Raw genomic sequence first — 14,545 nt, 5'->3', positions numbered from 1 at the left:
AGTAACTGTCTTTTTTTCCAACGGTGATTTGGAAAACTTATGATTATTTTGTATTGATTGCAAAATATTTGTTTACATTCTTTCCTGGCTGAAAGTCATAGTATTTGGAGAATCATTAAATTTAATAGTAAATCCTGGATTAGAGGACTTTGAAGGTGTTGAACAGTTGCCTCAGGAGAAATGAGTGAAAGTTGTTTTTTTTCTGTGATCTCTTTAATAATGTCCTTTTGTTAAAATATTTCTTAAGCTATAAAAAGTAAGTTGTTTATTTGTGGGAAGGGCCATAAACCTGATAGTGAAGCAAAGCTTTGTAGATATTATTGGAGTTGCAGCCAATTTTATACTGCTGCTTGTTTAGCTTAGATTTCATGAGCTGGCTTTAAATGTTTACACTGCTACATCAATTTCCCTGTATTCCAGTACAGATTCGATGCTTGAGGGGCTGTTAGTCTGGTGAGATGAGAAAACCGAGCTAAACTCCAAAACATGGCCTGAATGGGGGTTGGCTACTGAAATCCAGTTTAAACAATGTAACACAAAATGAGTTAAGAAAGAGAAATAAATATGTGCTACTTCATTTTTATTGTCTCTGAATTACATAAATTAAGTTATTTTAGATAACGTTTTGCCAATGTCACTTCTAATTCTAGATATTTTGGTGTCAAGAAACTTTCTTTACTTTGATAGTTAAGTGTTGTTGCAAGTTTCCATTGATCTTTGTTTAGAATTCATGCAGTTAGAATTTTCCTGTTCTTGACATAATTAAGTAAAAATACAATGACAGTTTTCAAAATTAAAGATTTCTAGTTCTTTAACATTGGCTAAATAAGATGTCCTATCCCAGATGTAAAGACATGCAAATTCTGGAGTTGAGAGATCAGAAATAGAAAATTCTGAAAATGCTTCATTTGTCCTTCAGCAACTGAAAAGAGAGGTTGATGTTTCAAGAATTTCATCAACACTAGAATGAAGTGGATTACCCTGAAACTTTAATCAGCCTTTGCACTTTTCAAATCTCATTTAATCTGTTTATTTCCAGAATTCTATTTTAATTAGGTAAACCAATCGACTTTGGAGAGAAACAAATTCTTCAGGCATAAAGAGTAATTGGTACTATACGATGTGAATTCAAGAAAAGAAGCCACATGTAGCTTATGTAAACCATTTAAAAATACAGCACGGTTATGCTCTTTAAATAATAATGCTGCCTTCACACAAATTGGAGGAATTTTATGTACAGTGAGAGGACTTAAGTGGTATTTTCATGCATGTGAAAATAGTGTGCTGCTTGCAGGGAATGTAAAACATTTCTACATTGATATGTCATGTAGCTTTTTTATTTCAAGCATTTTTTTCCCCCGTTTCCTCCCGCCTTTCCTGTGGAAAGCTTTTCTTTGCTGCATCCATCTTCCCAGATGGACATGATTGTGATTGTCGCTTGCATGCAGAAGTTCCAATCTGAGTGAACCTGTATTTGCCAATACCATAGCAGCCAATTTTATTAACATTTTAAAAACTTTGTTGAGACAAATTTAAATTTTATACTGTTGGCCTATTATCCATAGACTTCAAGTACAATTGTATGTCAGTTTACAGGCCTGCACACGGAAAAGAACGATGGGAGAAGAATATTGGTCCCTTTTAAAACCTTTCTGTTCAAAATTGGGCAGCCTTTTAAACATGGAGAAAGTAAGGATTGCAGATGCTGGAGGTCAGAGTCGAGAGTGTGGTGCTGCAAAAGCACAGCAGGTCAGGCAGCATCCGAGGAGCGGGAGAATTGATGTTTTGAGCATAAGACCTTCATCAGGATTCCTGATGAATGGCTTATGCCTAAAACACCAATTTTCCTGCACCTTGGATGATGCCTGACTTGCTGTGCTTTTCCAGCATTACACTCTTGAGTCTCTTAAACATGGCCATCATCCTTATGTTCTGAATTTGCGCAATTTTCTGGTATGGTGGGAAAAATATTTAAAGTCAACTTAGGAAGACAGTATTGAAATTCTCATTCCTGAAATGTATGCAAATTCCATAGTAACTCATGAGTTTTGCTAATCCCAGCTATTCTCATTATAGTATGAATTGTGTTCTCTCAGGAGCTTGTTCAGCTCCCTTTTTGATTATCTATCAGGATTCTGTACTTGGTGTATGCTGATGGCACTCTGAAAAGAAATGCTTCTCGTCATTTGATTGGATCTGTGGTGGCTCAGTGGTTAGCATTACTGCCTCACAACACCACAGACCCGAGCTCAATTCCACCCTCTGATGACAGTGCACACTCCATACAAATGTTCTACCAGTGTCTGTGTGAGTTTCCTCTGGGTGCTATGGTTTCCTCCCACAGACCAAAGATGTGCAGGCTAGGTGGATTAGCCATGGGAAATGTGTGATTATAGGGATAAGGTTGTGGGTCTGAATGGGATGCTGTTCAAAGGGTCAGTGTGGAATCTATGGGCTGAATAGCTTGTCTCCATGCTATAGGGATTATACAATTCAACCACAATGTATTTTATGCTGTGCTCATTTCTTTCTCTATGCTTATTTAGCCAAAATAACCTGCCCATTGGGACAAATCTACTTCCATCGTGATTGTATTGTGAACAGTGATGGTTAGCATTCATATTGAACTTGTATAGAAAAAAGTCTGAAATTTGTTCCACAAATAAATAAACGTTGATTTTTCTGTTGTGAATAAGCCTGAAATCTGAAAGTTTTTCAAAGTCTATTTTACTATCAAGAAAATAAGTATTTAAAGTTAGGCTTTGATTAGATTAGATTCCCTACAGTGTGGAAACAGGCCCTTTGCCCAACCAGTCCACACCGACCCTCCGAAGAGTAACCCACCCAGACCCATTTCCCTCTGACTAATGCACCTAACACTATGGGCAATTTAGCATGGCCACTTTACCCGACCTGCACATTTTTGGATTGTGGGAGGAAACCGGAGCACCCGGTGGAAACCCACACAGACATTGGGAGAATGTGCAAACTCCACACACAGTCACCCAAGGCTGGAATGGAACCTGGGACCCTGGTGCTGTGATGCAGCAGTGTTAACCACTCAGCCACCCTGCCGCCCTAATGATCTTGAAATGCCATTACAATTGAATTCTCCATTTTTTGTTTTAATGCTTTCATAAATCCCTTTGAAAGAAAGTTCAGGTTAATGCATAATCATTGATTTTGTTTTAGCTAAAATTTCAGTTGGGTTTATTTTAAGGTAGAAAGGATCAGTAACTTTAAATATTGCAAACTTCTAATGTTTAGAATGAACAGAGTTTAAAATGGCACTGTTGCATTTTTGTGTTAAGAGCACAAGAAAAGGAAAAAAATTCAAATTGATCAGGGTGATATTTGCTACACAGGACTTTTACTTGAGGCAGGAATTGTATTCCATCACCAGGAGGCAGTATTTAATACAAATTTGACAGCAATATCAGTAGATTATGAAATGAAATTGAGACATTTTATGAAGTATTTGCTTTAACATGTATTGTAATGAAATGTTTACAGTTTTCCTGTTTGATCAGGACTGTACATATTAACACTCTAAGCTTTTTAAAAAATCTCCCAGCCATTGATCCTGAAAAATGTATTTCAAGATGCTTTCCCTTTTAGTTTTCATATATAACACTTGCACAATACTTTTTATATGCAGTACAGCCCTTTTCACATTAAAAAGGGCCAGATTTTGCTAGTGTGTATACACTGGATACTTTTTTGTACATGTTTAACTTTATGTAACTTCTACATACCAAATTGCTAAAAGTGTGAACTGATCCACCACAAGGGCAACTGGGTAATTGGGATTTCAGCAGACAATGAACTAACAGGGTATTTCTTTAATCAGTGTGATTTGAGTGTTCAGACGTAAACTGAAGGGTGCATTAAAATATATAAGTTCACTGACAAAGTAGATATGGAGAAACATGAAAGACTGAAAAAAAAATTGCAAAGGAAAATGCAAAATTTGACATTTTGAAAAATTATAATAATTGACAACCTGAATGAAAAACACTCCACACTTATTATCATTTGCCGTTTGGCCAAGAGAAGTTCAAAAGCAGTCATTTACAATACTTGCGATGTTACTGAAAGGATACTTGAGTGGATAATTATTAGACTTAACCTTCAATGGAGAGATTTAATATGCAAATGTGAAAACTTTGTCAAAATTACAGGGAACTTATGTACAAGATAGCATCTTAAGAATTCATGGAAACTTGTCCTTTTTGACAAGTTGCTGACTAATTTGTGTGTTTATTTAGGGGGAGCCAATAGCCTAGTGGTATTATCGCTAGACTGTTAATCCAGAAACTTAGGTAATGTTGAGGGGACCTGGGTTCAAGTCCTGCCATGGCAGATGTTGGAATATCAATTCAATAAAAATCTGGAATTTAGTCTCATGATGACTATGCCATCATTGCCGATTTGGAAAAACCCATCTGGTTCACCAATGTCCTTTAGGGAAGGAAACTGCTATCCTTACCTGGCCTGGCTTATGTGTGACTCCAGACCCACAGCAATGTGGTTGACTCTTAACAGCCCTCTGGACAATAAATGCTGATCTAGTCAGAGACACCCTCATCCCATGAATGAATAAAGAATATTCCGATATTTTTAAGTGAAATTCTGCCCGTAGTGTTTGTCTAAGTCGATAGGGTTAGCAAAATCATGTGACATGTCTGAATTGAATCAACACAAGTAGTGTAATAGACAATAGGTGCAGGAGTAGGCCATTCTGCCCTTAGAGCCTGCACCACCATTCAATATGATCATGGCTGATCATCCTTAATCAGTATCCTGTTCCTGCCTTATCTCCATAACCCTTGATTCCACTATCCTTGAGAGCTCTATCCAAGTCTTTTTCTTAAATGAATCCAGAGACTGGGCCTCCATTGCCCTCTGGGGCAGAGCATTCCACACAGCCACCACTCTCTGGGTGAAGAAGTTTCTCCTCATCTCTGTCCTAAATGGCCTACCCCTTATTTTTAAGCTGTGTCCTCTGGTTCGGCACTCACCCATCAGCAGAAACATGTTTCCTGCCTCCAGATTGTCCAATCCTTTAATAATCTTATGTCTCAATCAGATCCCCTCTCAGTCTTCTAAACTCAAGGGTATACAAGCCCAGTCGCTCCAGTCTTTCAGTGTAAGGTAATCCCGCCATTCCAGGAATTGACCTCGTGAACTTACGCTGCACTCCCTCAATAGCCAGAATGTCTTTCCTCAAATTTGGAGACCAGAACTGCACACAGTACTCCAGGTGTGGTCTCACCAGGGCACTGTACAGCTGCAGAAGAAGCTCTTTGCTTCTATACTTAATCCCTCTTGTTATGAAGGCCAGCATGCTATTAGCCGCCTTCACTACCTGCTGTACCTGCATGCTTACCTTCATTGACTGGTGTACAAGAACACTCACATCTCTTTGTACTGCCCCTTTACCTAAATTGATTCCATTTAGGTAGTAATCTGCCTTCCTATTCTTGCCACCAAAATGGATAACCACACATTTATCCACATTCAACTGCATCTGCCATGCATCTGACCACTCACCTAACCTGTCCAGTCACCCTGTAATCTCCTAACATCCTCCTCACATTTCACCCTGCCACTTAGCTTAGTACCATCAGCAAATTTGCTAATGTTATTACTAATACCATCTTCTATATCATTAATATATATTGTAAAAAGCTGCGGTCCCAGCACTGATCCCTGTGGTACCCCACTGGTCACTGCCTGCCATTCCGAAATGGAGCTGTTTATCACTACTCTTTGTTTCCTATCAGCCAACCAACTTTCAATCCAAGTTAGTACTTTGCCCCCAATACCAGGTGCCCTAATTTTGCTCACTAACCTCCTATGTGGGACTTTATCAAAACCTTTCTGAACGTCCAGGTACACTACATCTACTGGATCTCCCTCGTCCATCTTCAGAGTAACACCCTCAAAAAATTCCAGAAGATTAGTCAAGCATGATTTCCCCTTCATAAATCCATGCTGACTCTGACCTATCCTGTTACTACTATCCAGATGTGTTGTAATTTCATCCTTTATAATAGACTCCAGCATCTTTCCTACCACTAAGGTCAGACTAACTGGTCTATAATTTCCTGCTTTCTCTCTCCACCTTTCTTAAAAAGTGGTACAATGTTAGCCACCCTCCAATCCACAGGAACTGATCCCGAATCTATCGAACTCTGGAAAATAATCACTAACGCATCCACGATTTCTCGAGTCATCCCCTTCAGTACCCTGGGATGTAGATCATCAGGCCCGGGGACTTATCAACCTTCAGACCTAACAGTCTCTCCAACACCAGTTCCTGGCAAATATAAATTCCCTTTAGTTCAGGTCTTTCAGCCATTGTTACTTCAGGGAGATTGCTTGTGTCTTCCCCAGTGAACACAGATCTGAAGTCCCAATTCAATTCTTCTGCCATTTCTTTGTTCCCCGTAATATATTCCCCTGTTTCTGTCTTCAAGGGCCCAATTTTAGTCTTAACCATTTTTTTGCCTTTCACATACCTAAAAAAGCTTTTACTATCCTCCTTTATATTTTTGGCCAGTTTACCTTCGTACCTCACTTTATCTCTGCGTATTTCCTTCTTAGTAATCCTCTGTTGTTCTTTAAAAGCTTCCCTGTCCTCCGTTTTCCCACTTATGTTTGCTATGTTATACTTTTTCTCTTTTAACTTTATATGTTTCTTAACTTCCCTCATCAGCCACGGCCACCCATGCCTCCTCCTGGGATCTTTCTTCCTTTTTGGAATGAACTGATCCTGCATCTTCTGCATTATACACAGAAATATCCGCCATTGTTCCTCCACGGTCATCCCTGCTAAGTAATGCACCATTGAACTTTGGCCAGCTCCTCCCTCATAGCTCCATAGTTCCCTTTATTCAACAGAAATATTGTCACTTCCGATTGTACCCTCTCCCTCTCAAATTGCAGATTGAAGCTTATTGTATTATGGTCACTACTTCCCAATGGCTCCTTCACTTCGAGGTCCGTGATCAATTCTGGTTCGTTGCACAATACCAGATCCAGAATTGCCTTCTCCCTGGTAGGCTCCAGCACCAGCTGTTCTAAGAATCCATCTTGGAGGAATTCCACAAAGTCTCTTTCTTGAGGTCCAATACCATCCTGATTCTCCCAGTCTACCTGCATGTTGAAATCCCCCATAACAACTGTAGTAACATCTTTGCGACAGGCAGCACTATTGATCCAGAATGCTGCCTGAACTGCTGTGCTCTTCCAGCACCATTGATCCAGAATCTGGTTTCCAGCATCTGCAGTCATTGTTTTTACCTTGTTGATTTTAACCCTACTGCGAATCCTCTTGCAAGGGTGCCTGCCTTGAAGAAGTTTTCCTCCTCTCTCGACAAGAATCTCAGGGAGTCCCTCTCCCACTGCAACTCCCAGGTCATTTCCTATCACCTTCATCTCCTCCCCCACTCACCCATTGTACTCTATGCTACTCTCTCCCCATCCCCACCCTCCCCTAGCTTATCTCTCCATGCTTCAGGCTCTCTGCCTTTATTTCTGATGAAGGGCTTTTGCCCGAAATGTCGATTTTGCTGAAGCTCCTCTGATGCTGCCTGAACTGCTGTGCTCTTCCAGCACCATTGATCCAGAATCTGGTTTCCAGCAGCTGCAGTCATTGTTTTTACCCAATTTCAGCTCCTGCTATCCAGATTGAGTCTGAGGAAACAAAAAAATCAAGTTACTTTCTAAATGCAGCAATAATATTAATTGCTTGTAGTCAATCTTTTTTTATGTAGCAACATTTTCCAATTGTTGCAGAACTGTATTTAGTATCGTTATACAGTGAACATTATAACAAAAAGATTTCAGAATGACGTTGTATAAACTTGTGTAGGTTTAATAATATTACTTTTTATTCAAGCCTGTCTCATGAAAATGAATTGTTAAGGTGTGAGGGACGAAGTGCGCAAGGTATATATTTTCAGGGATTTGTAAGCAAGTGTAAATGGAAGAATTCAGTGATGCTAGTGCCATGAGGTGATGGTTAGATTTTCTCTTGTTGGAGATAGTCATAGCCTGGCACTTGTATGGCACAAATATTACTTACCATTTGTCAGCCCAAATCTGGACATTGTCCATGTCTTCCTGCATTTGAACACCGACTGCTTCAGTATCTGAGAAGTTGTGAATAGTGCAACCATCAGCAAAGTGGTCACTTTCCATCTTGTGGTAGGGAGATGGGTATTGCTAAAGAGGCTGAAGATGGTTGGTCTTAGGACATGAGCTTAAGGAACTTGTGCAGAGGTGTCCTGAAGCTGAGATGACCGACCTTCAGTAACCATAACTGTTGTTCTTTGTGTTTGGTATGACTGCGAACAGTGGAGCATTTTTCTCCCTAATTCCCATGGACTCAAGTTTCTTTAGAGCTTCTTGAAACATACATTGTCATAAGGCAATGAGATGTAGGGGCAGAAGAAGACCATTTGGCTCATTAAATCTGCTTGTCATTGAGTGAGATCATGGCTGACCTGATAATCCTCAACTCCACTTCCCTGACTTAATTCCATGGCCCTTGATTCCCTCACTGATTTAAAAATCATCTGTCCAATGCAGCCTTGAATATACTTAATGATCTAGTTTCAGCAGTTCTCAATGGTAAATAATTCAACAGATTTATTAATCACCAAGTGAAGAAATTTCTTCTCATCTCTCTTTTTTTAAATATGTGACCCCTTATTCTGAGATTATGCCCACTGCTCTAAAACTAGTCCACAAGGGTAAACGAGTTTTTTGCACGTACCCTGTCAAGTCCCCTAAGATCCTTGGATGTTTTAATAAGGTCACCTCCTATTATTCTCAACTATAGTGAGTACAGGCCCAGTCTACTCAACCTCACCTCAAAAGACAGTCCCTCCATACCTGGTATCAGCCTAGTGAACCTTCTCTGGATTGACTCCACTATCAGTATAGCTTTCCTTAGATAAAGGGTCCAAAACTGTTCTCAGTATTTTAGCTTTGGTCTGACTAATGCCTTGGTTATTTTTAGCAAAGCTTCCTCCCTTTTATACTCCATTCCCTTTTGAAATAAAGGCCAAGTTCCACTTGAGACCTGAGGGTACAGCCTCTGTGAAGGGATGACCCTTTAGAACTGAGCTGAGGAGGAATTTCTTCAACCAGAATGTGGTGAGTCTGCGGAACTCATTGCTTCAAAGGGCTGTGGAGATCACCCATTGAGTGTATTTAAGACAGAGAAATTCTTGATTAGTTGGGAGATTGATAGTTACAGGGAGAAGGCACTAGAAAAGGGTTGAGAAACATCTCATCGTGATCAAAGGCTGGATGGGCCGAATGGCCTAATTCTGCTCCTGTGTCTTGTGGTCTTATTTGCTTTCCCTATTAGCGGCTGAATTTGCTAGCTTTTTGTGATTCATGGACAAGGACTTCTAAACCCTTTTGTTCTGTAGCTCTGTGCAACCTTTTTCCATTTAAGCAATATCCAGCTTCCCAACTCTTCCTACCAAAGTGCACAACTGCACATTTCTGCCACATTTTTTTCATCTGTCAAAGTTTTGCGCACGTTAATCAGTAGGAGTTTGCTCTTTACTTACGTTTGACCTGATGCCATGAAACTTCATAGGATTCATAGTCAATGTTGAGGACTTCCAGGGCAATCCCTCCCAATTGTATAATATCTCTGCTTGGTCTGTCCTGCTGGTATGACAGGAAATATCCAGAGATGGTGATGGTGTTGTCTGAGACTTTGTTTGTGTTATGAAGGTGCAGAAGTGTACTGTACTTTTAAGAGAGTGAAGGACTTAGCAAATACACAGAGTGCTGGAGAATTTATAATGTAACATTTGGTCTAGCAGCTAGCACTGGCTGAGTTGCTATGAGATTTAAAAAAAACAAATTCGAATACGGCTAATCAGTTTAAATTATACCCCAAAATACCAACCTCCAATCAACTATGATGAATTTAATACATTGACAATATTAAAAACCAATGAAACAATCCGATGCTTTGGAGAACAGTTGATGGGAGAACTACCAAGCTATCAGCATGTACAGACTGCTCAAAACACCGTTTTCTTAAAGGTACCATTATCTATCGAAGACCTGTGAAACAGAAATCCCTAATAAGGACGCAATCTACCGAGGAAGATACAAAGGGAAGATTCGGTAGCTGCCTGGTTTTGAAATTTGAATTTTTGGTAAATCTTACTCGGGAGTTTTATCAGACTAGTATTATAGAAGGGAAAGTAAAAGATAGGTTAGAGGAAGGAGTTGTAAATAGTTGTTACTTAATTATTCTCTGTTATACTTTAAGAAATAACATTGTTAATTTTTAAATAGGTCTTGGCCTCTTGAATTTTCATAGGATTTATCCCATGCAATAATCTTTCTTTATTGCTAGTTTAAATTAATCAGGAGGGTTTACCCGTGTCATAGCATTTATTTGGTATGATTCTATAAGTGTGACTGTCAGGCTGTTGGTTGACTAGTCCATGAGACAGCCCTCCCAATTTTGGCACTAACCCCCAGTAAAGAAGATTTTACAAGGTCAATAGAGCTTTGTTTGCTATTGTTGTTTCTATGTTTTAATTAATGTCAGGTGGTCTGTCCTGTTATGTTTCTTTTCACCTTTGATACAACTGAGTAGCTTGCTAGGCTATTTCTGAGGGTAGATAAGAAAAAAACCACATTGCTGTGGGTCTGGAGTCGCATGTAAGCCAGACCAGCTAAGGAGATCAGTTCCCTCTCTCGAAGGATTTTAGTGAAGTAGTTAGGTTTTTACAACAATTGACAAATGGTTTCATGGTCATCGTTAGATTTCTTTAGTTCTAGATATTTATTGAATTAAAATTCCACAGTCTGCCTTGATGAGATTTGAACCCAGGTCCCCTGAATAATACTTGGGTCTACGTACTACCAGTTCAGCAATAACACTTAGTTACTTGACAAGGTGCAAGGATACGATTTTGAAGTGAGATGCAAATCAGGAACCAGAGTGATTACATCTGGCACACTGAGCAGCCAACTTCCACAAAGACCAAACTGTTCTTTTTGATCTGTACCTTCACATTTTGGAATAAAAAGTCGAAAATGGTCTCAAGATAGACAGAGCCACTGTGAACAGTTGCAATCGGCAAGTGCAGAAGCTGAATGACTTAGAGCCATAAAGCATGGAAACAGGCCCTTTGGCCCAACTTGTCCAGATCGACCAGGTTTCCGAAACTGACCTCATTCCATTTGCCTGTGTTTGGCCCATATCCCTCTAAGGAGAAAGTGAGGACTGCAGATGCAGGAGATCAGAATTGAGAGTGTGGTGCTGGAAAAGCACAATAGGTCAGGCAGCATCAGAGAGGCAGGAGAATCTACATTTCGGGCACAAGCCCTTCATCAGGAATGAGCCTCATTTCTGATGAAGGGCTTATGTCCGAAGCGTAGATTCTCCTGCTCATCGGATGCTGCCTGACCTGTTATGCTTTTCCAGCACCACACTTTTGACCCATATCTGTCTAAACCTTTCCAATCCATGTACCTGTCCAAATGTCTTTTAAATGTTGTAATTGTCCCTACCTTTACCATTTTGTCTGGCAGCACGTTCCACATATGCACTAACCTCTGCATTAAAAAGTTGCCCCTCGGGTCCCTTTTAAATCTTTCCCCTCTCGCCTTTAAATCTATGCCCTCTAATTTTGAACTCCCCTTCCCTGGAATAAAGATTTTATATATGCCCCTTATGATGTTATAAACCTCTATAAGGTCGCCCCTCCGCATACTGTGTTCTGGGATAAAAAAGACCCTGCCTGTTCTTTTAATTCGAACCTTTCAGTCTAAGTAACACCATTGTAAATTTTTTTGCACCCTTATCAGATTTATAACATCCTTTCTATAGCAAGGAGATCAGAATTATATGCAGTACTCCAAATGTACAGTTGTAACATGATGTTGCAACTCCTGTACTCTATCCTCTAACCAATGAAATCCAGCGTGCCAAATGCAGCCTTCACGATCTGGTCTACTTGCTGCCACTTTTAAGGAATTATGAACCTGCACCCCTGGGTCTGGCAGGGACCCCAAACAGCAATGAGACAAAAGAGAAAGTTGAGGCTAGTGCAGAAGTTAAAAAGAACAAGTTAAATCGACAAGGCAGGCAAGAGCACAGTTGGGAACAAGAGAAGAGTGATGAATTAAACTGAATTTATTTCAATGCAAGAGGCCTGATAGGTAAGGCAGATGAACTTGAGACATGAGTGTGAACATGGGACTGGGATAGCATAGCTAATGCAGAAACATGGCTGAGGGAGGGACAGGACTAACAACTCAACGTTCTTCGGTACAGATGCTATAGGAAAGATAGAAGATGAGGCAAGTGAGGAGCAGGAGTTGATTTTTGATTAGGGAAAATATCACGGCAGAACTTGGTGAATATTCCTGAAGCTGTTTGGGTGGAACAGAAAAATAAGAGGGGGGTGATCACTTAGTAAAATCACAAAAGGCACCCAGTAGTCAGTGGGAAATTGAGGAGCAAATATGTTGGAAGATCACAGATAACTGTAAGAATAATGGGGTTGTAATGGTTGGGGATTTTAACTTTCCAAACATCGACTAGGACTGCCATAGTGTTAAAGGCTTGGAGGTGGAGGAATTTAAGTGTGTTCAAGAAAACTTTCTCAGTCAATATATAAATGGCTGTATTAGAGAAGGGCTGAAAATGTGTTGCTGGAAAAGCGCAGCAGGTCAGGCAGCATCCAAGGAGCAAGAGAATTGACGTTTCGGGCATGAGCCCTTCTTCAGGAATGTATTAGAGAAGGGCCAAACTTGACCTTCTCTTGGAAAATGAGACCGGGCAAGTAACTGAGGTGTCAGTGGGGAAGCACTTTGGGACGAGTGACCATAATTCTATTAGTTTTAAAATAGTTAAAAATCACACAACACCAGGTTACAGTCCAACAGGTTTATTTGAAAGTACTAATCTTTGAAGCGCTGCTCCTTCAGCAGGTGGTTGGGGAGAACAAGACCATAAGAGACAGAATTTGTAGCAAAAGATTATAGTGTCATGCAACTGATATGATATATCGAACAAACCTGGATTGTTGTTAACGCTTTCATCTTTTAGAATGTTTTGGTTCATTAATATGTAAATCCCAGAGTTCCCCACCCCGCGCGCGCGCGCGCACACACACACACACACACACACACACACACACACACACACACACACACACACACACACACACACACACACACACACACACACACACACACACACACACACCCCTCTTTCCCCCCCCCCCCCCCCCCCCACACATACACACCGCCCTCACCGGTACTGAACTTGGCCATCAGCGTCTGCTCAGCTACTTTGTGTTGTTGCCTCTCCTGAAGTCCGTCTTGGAGGATTGTCACCTGAAGGTCTGAGGCTGAATGTCTCTGACTGCTGAAGTGTTCCCCCACTGGGAGGGAATGCCCCTGTCTTGTGATTGTTGTGCGGTGTCCATTCATCCGTTGTTGTAGTGTCTGCTAGGTCTCTGGGCATTCTTGCCTCTCACACACTCACTCACTCACTCACTCACTCACTCACTCACTCACACAAAACTATACCTATGCACACACCCTCTCACAGGCTTATACTCCATCACACCCATACACATTTTACCAAGCTTTCTCACATGCAAGCACACAATGTCTCATGTGTTTTCTCTCTTTTTTTTTTCCTCTCGCGCTCTCTCTGAGGCGCTCTTCCTCCAGGCGTTGTGTTGCCATGGTCTGGCGATGGAGGAGGCCAAGGACCTGCATGTCCTTGGTGGAGTGGGAGGGGGAGTTAGTGTTCAGCCATGGGGCGGTTGGGTTGGTTGGTGCGGGTGTCCCAGAGGTGTTTTCTGAAACGTTCTGCAAGTAGGCCGCCTATCTCCCCAATGTAGAGGAGGCCACGTTGGGTGCAGTGGATGCAGTAAATGATGTGTGTGGAGGTGCAGGTGAATTTGTGACGGATATGGAAGGATCCCTTGGGACCTTGGAGGGAAATGAGAGGGGAGGTGTGGGCGCAAGTTTTGCATTTCTTGCGGTTGCAGGGGAAGGTGCCGGGAATGGAGGTTGGGTTGGTGGGGGGTATGGACCTGACGAGGGAGTCGCGGAGGGAGTGGTCTTTCCGGAACGCTGATAGGGTAGGGTAGGGAAATATACCCTTTGTGGTGGGGTCTGTTTGGAGGTGGCGGAAATGACAAAGGATGATACGACGTATCTGGAGGTTGGTGGGGTGGTAGGTGAGGACCAGTGGGGTTCAGTCCTGGTGGCGATTGGAGGGGCGGGGTTCAAGGGCAGAAAAGCGGGAAGTGGAGGAGATACGGTGAAGAGCATCGTTAACCACGTCTGAGGGGAAATTGCGGTCTTTGAAGAAGGAAGCCATCTGGGTTGTTCGGTATTGGAATTGGTCCTCCTGGGAGCAGATGCGGCGGAGGCGAAGGAATTGGGAATATGGGATGGCGTTTTTACAGGGGGCAGGGTGGGAGGAGGTGTAATCTTGGTAGCTATGGGAGTCAGTCGGTTTATAGTA

At 41.4% G+C, this 14,545-nt stretch overlaps 1 protein-coding gene across 2 annotated transcripts in view; it reads left to right on the top strand.

Annotated features, from left to right (window-relative positions):
* Positions 1-14,545, top strand: part of dnajc1 (DnaJ (Hsp40) homolog, subfamily C, member 1) — a 253,728-nt gene that overhangs the window by 49,496 nt on the left and 189,687 nt on the right. The window lies entirely within an intron of this gene.

The sequence above is a fragment of the Chiloscyllium plagiosum genome, unplaced genomic scaffold (genome assembly GCF_037043375.1).
Source record: "Chiloscyllium plagiosum isolate Xiang-an unplaced genomic scaffold, Cpla_swu_hap1 HiC_scaffold_5, whole genome shotgun sequence".
Classification (NCBI taxonomy): Eukaryota; Metazoa; Chordata; class Chondrichthyes; order Orectolobiformes; family Hemiscylliidae; genus Chiloscyllium; species Chiloscyllium plagiosum.
This window is presented reverse-complemented; position numbering and strand designations above follow the sequence as displayed.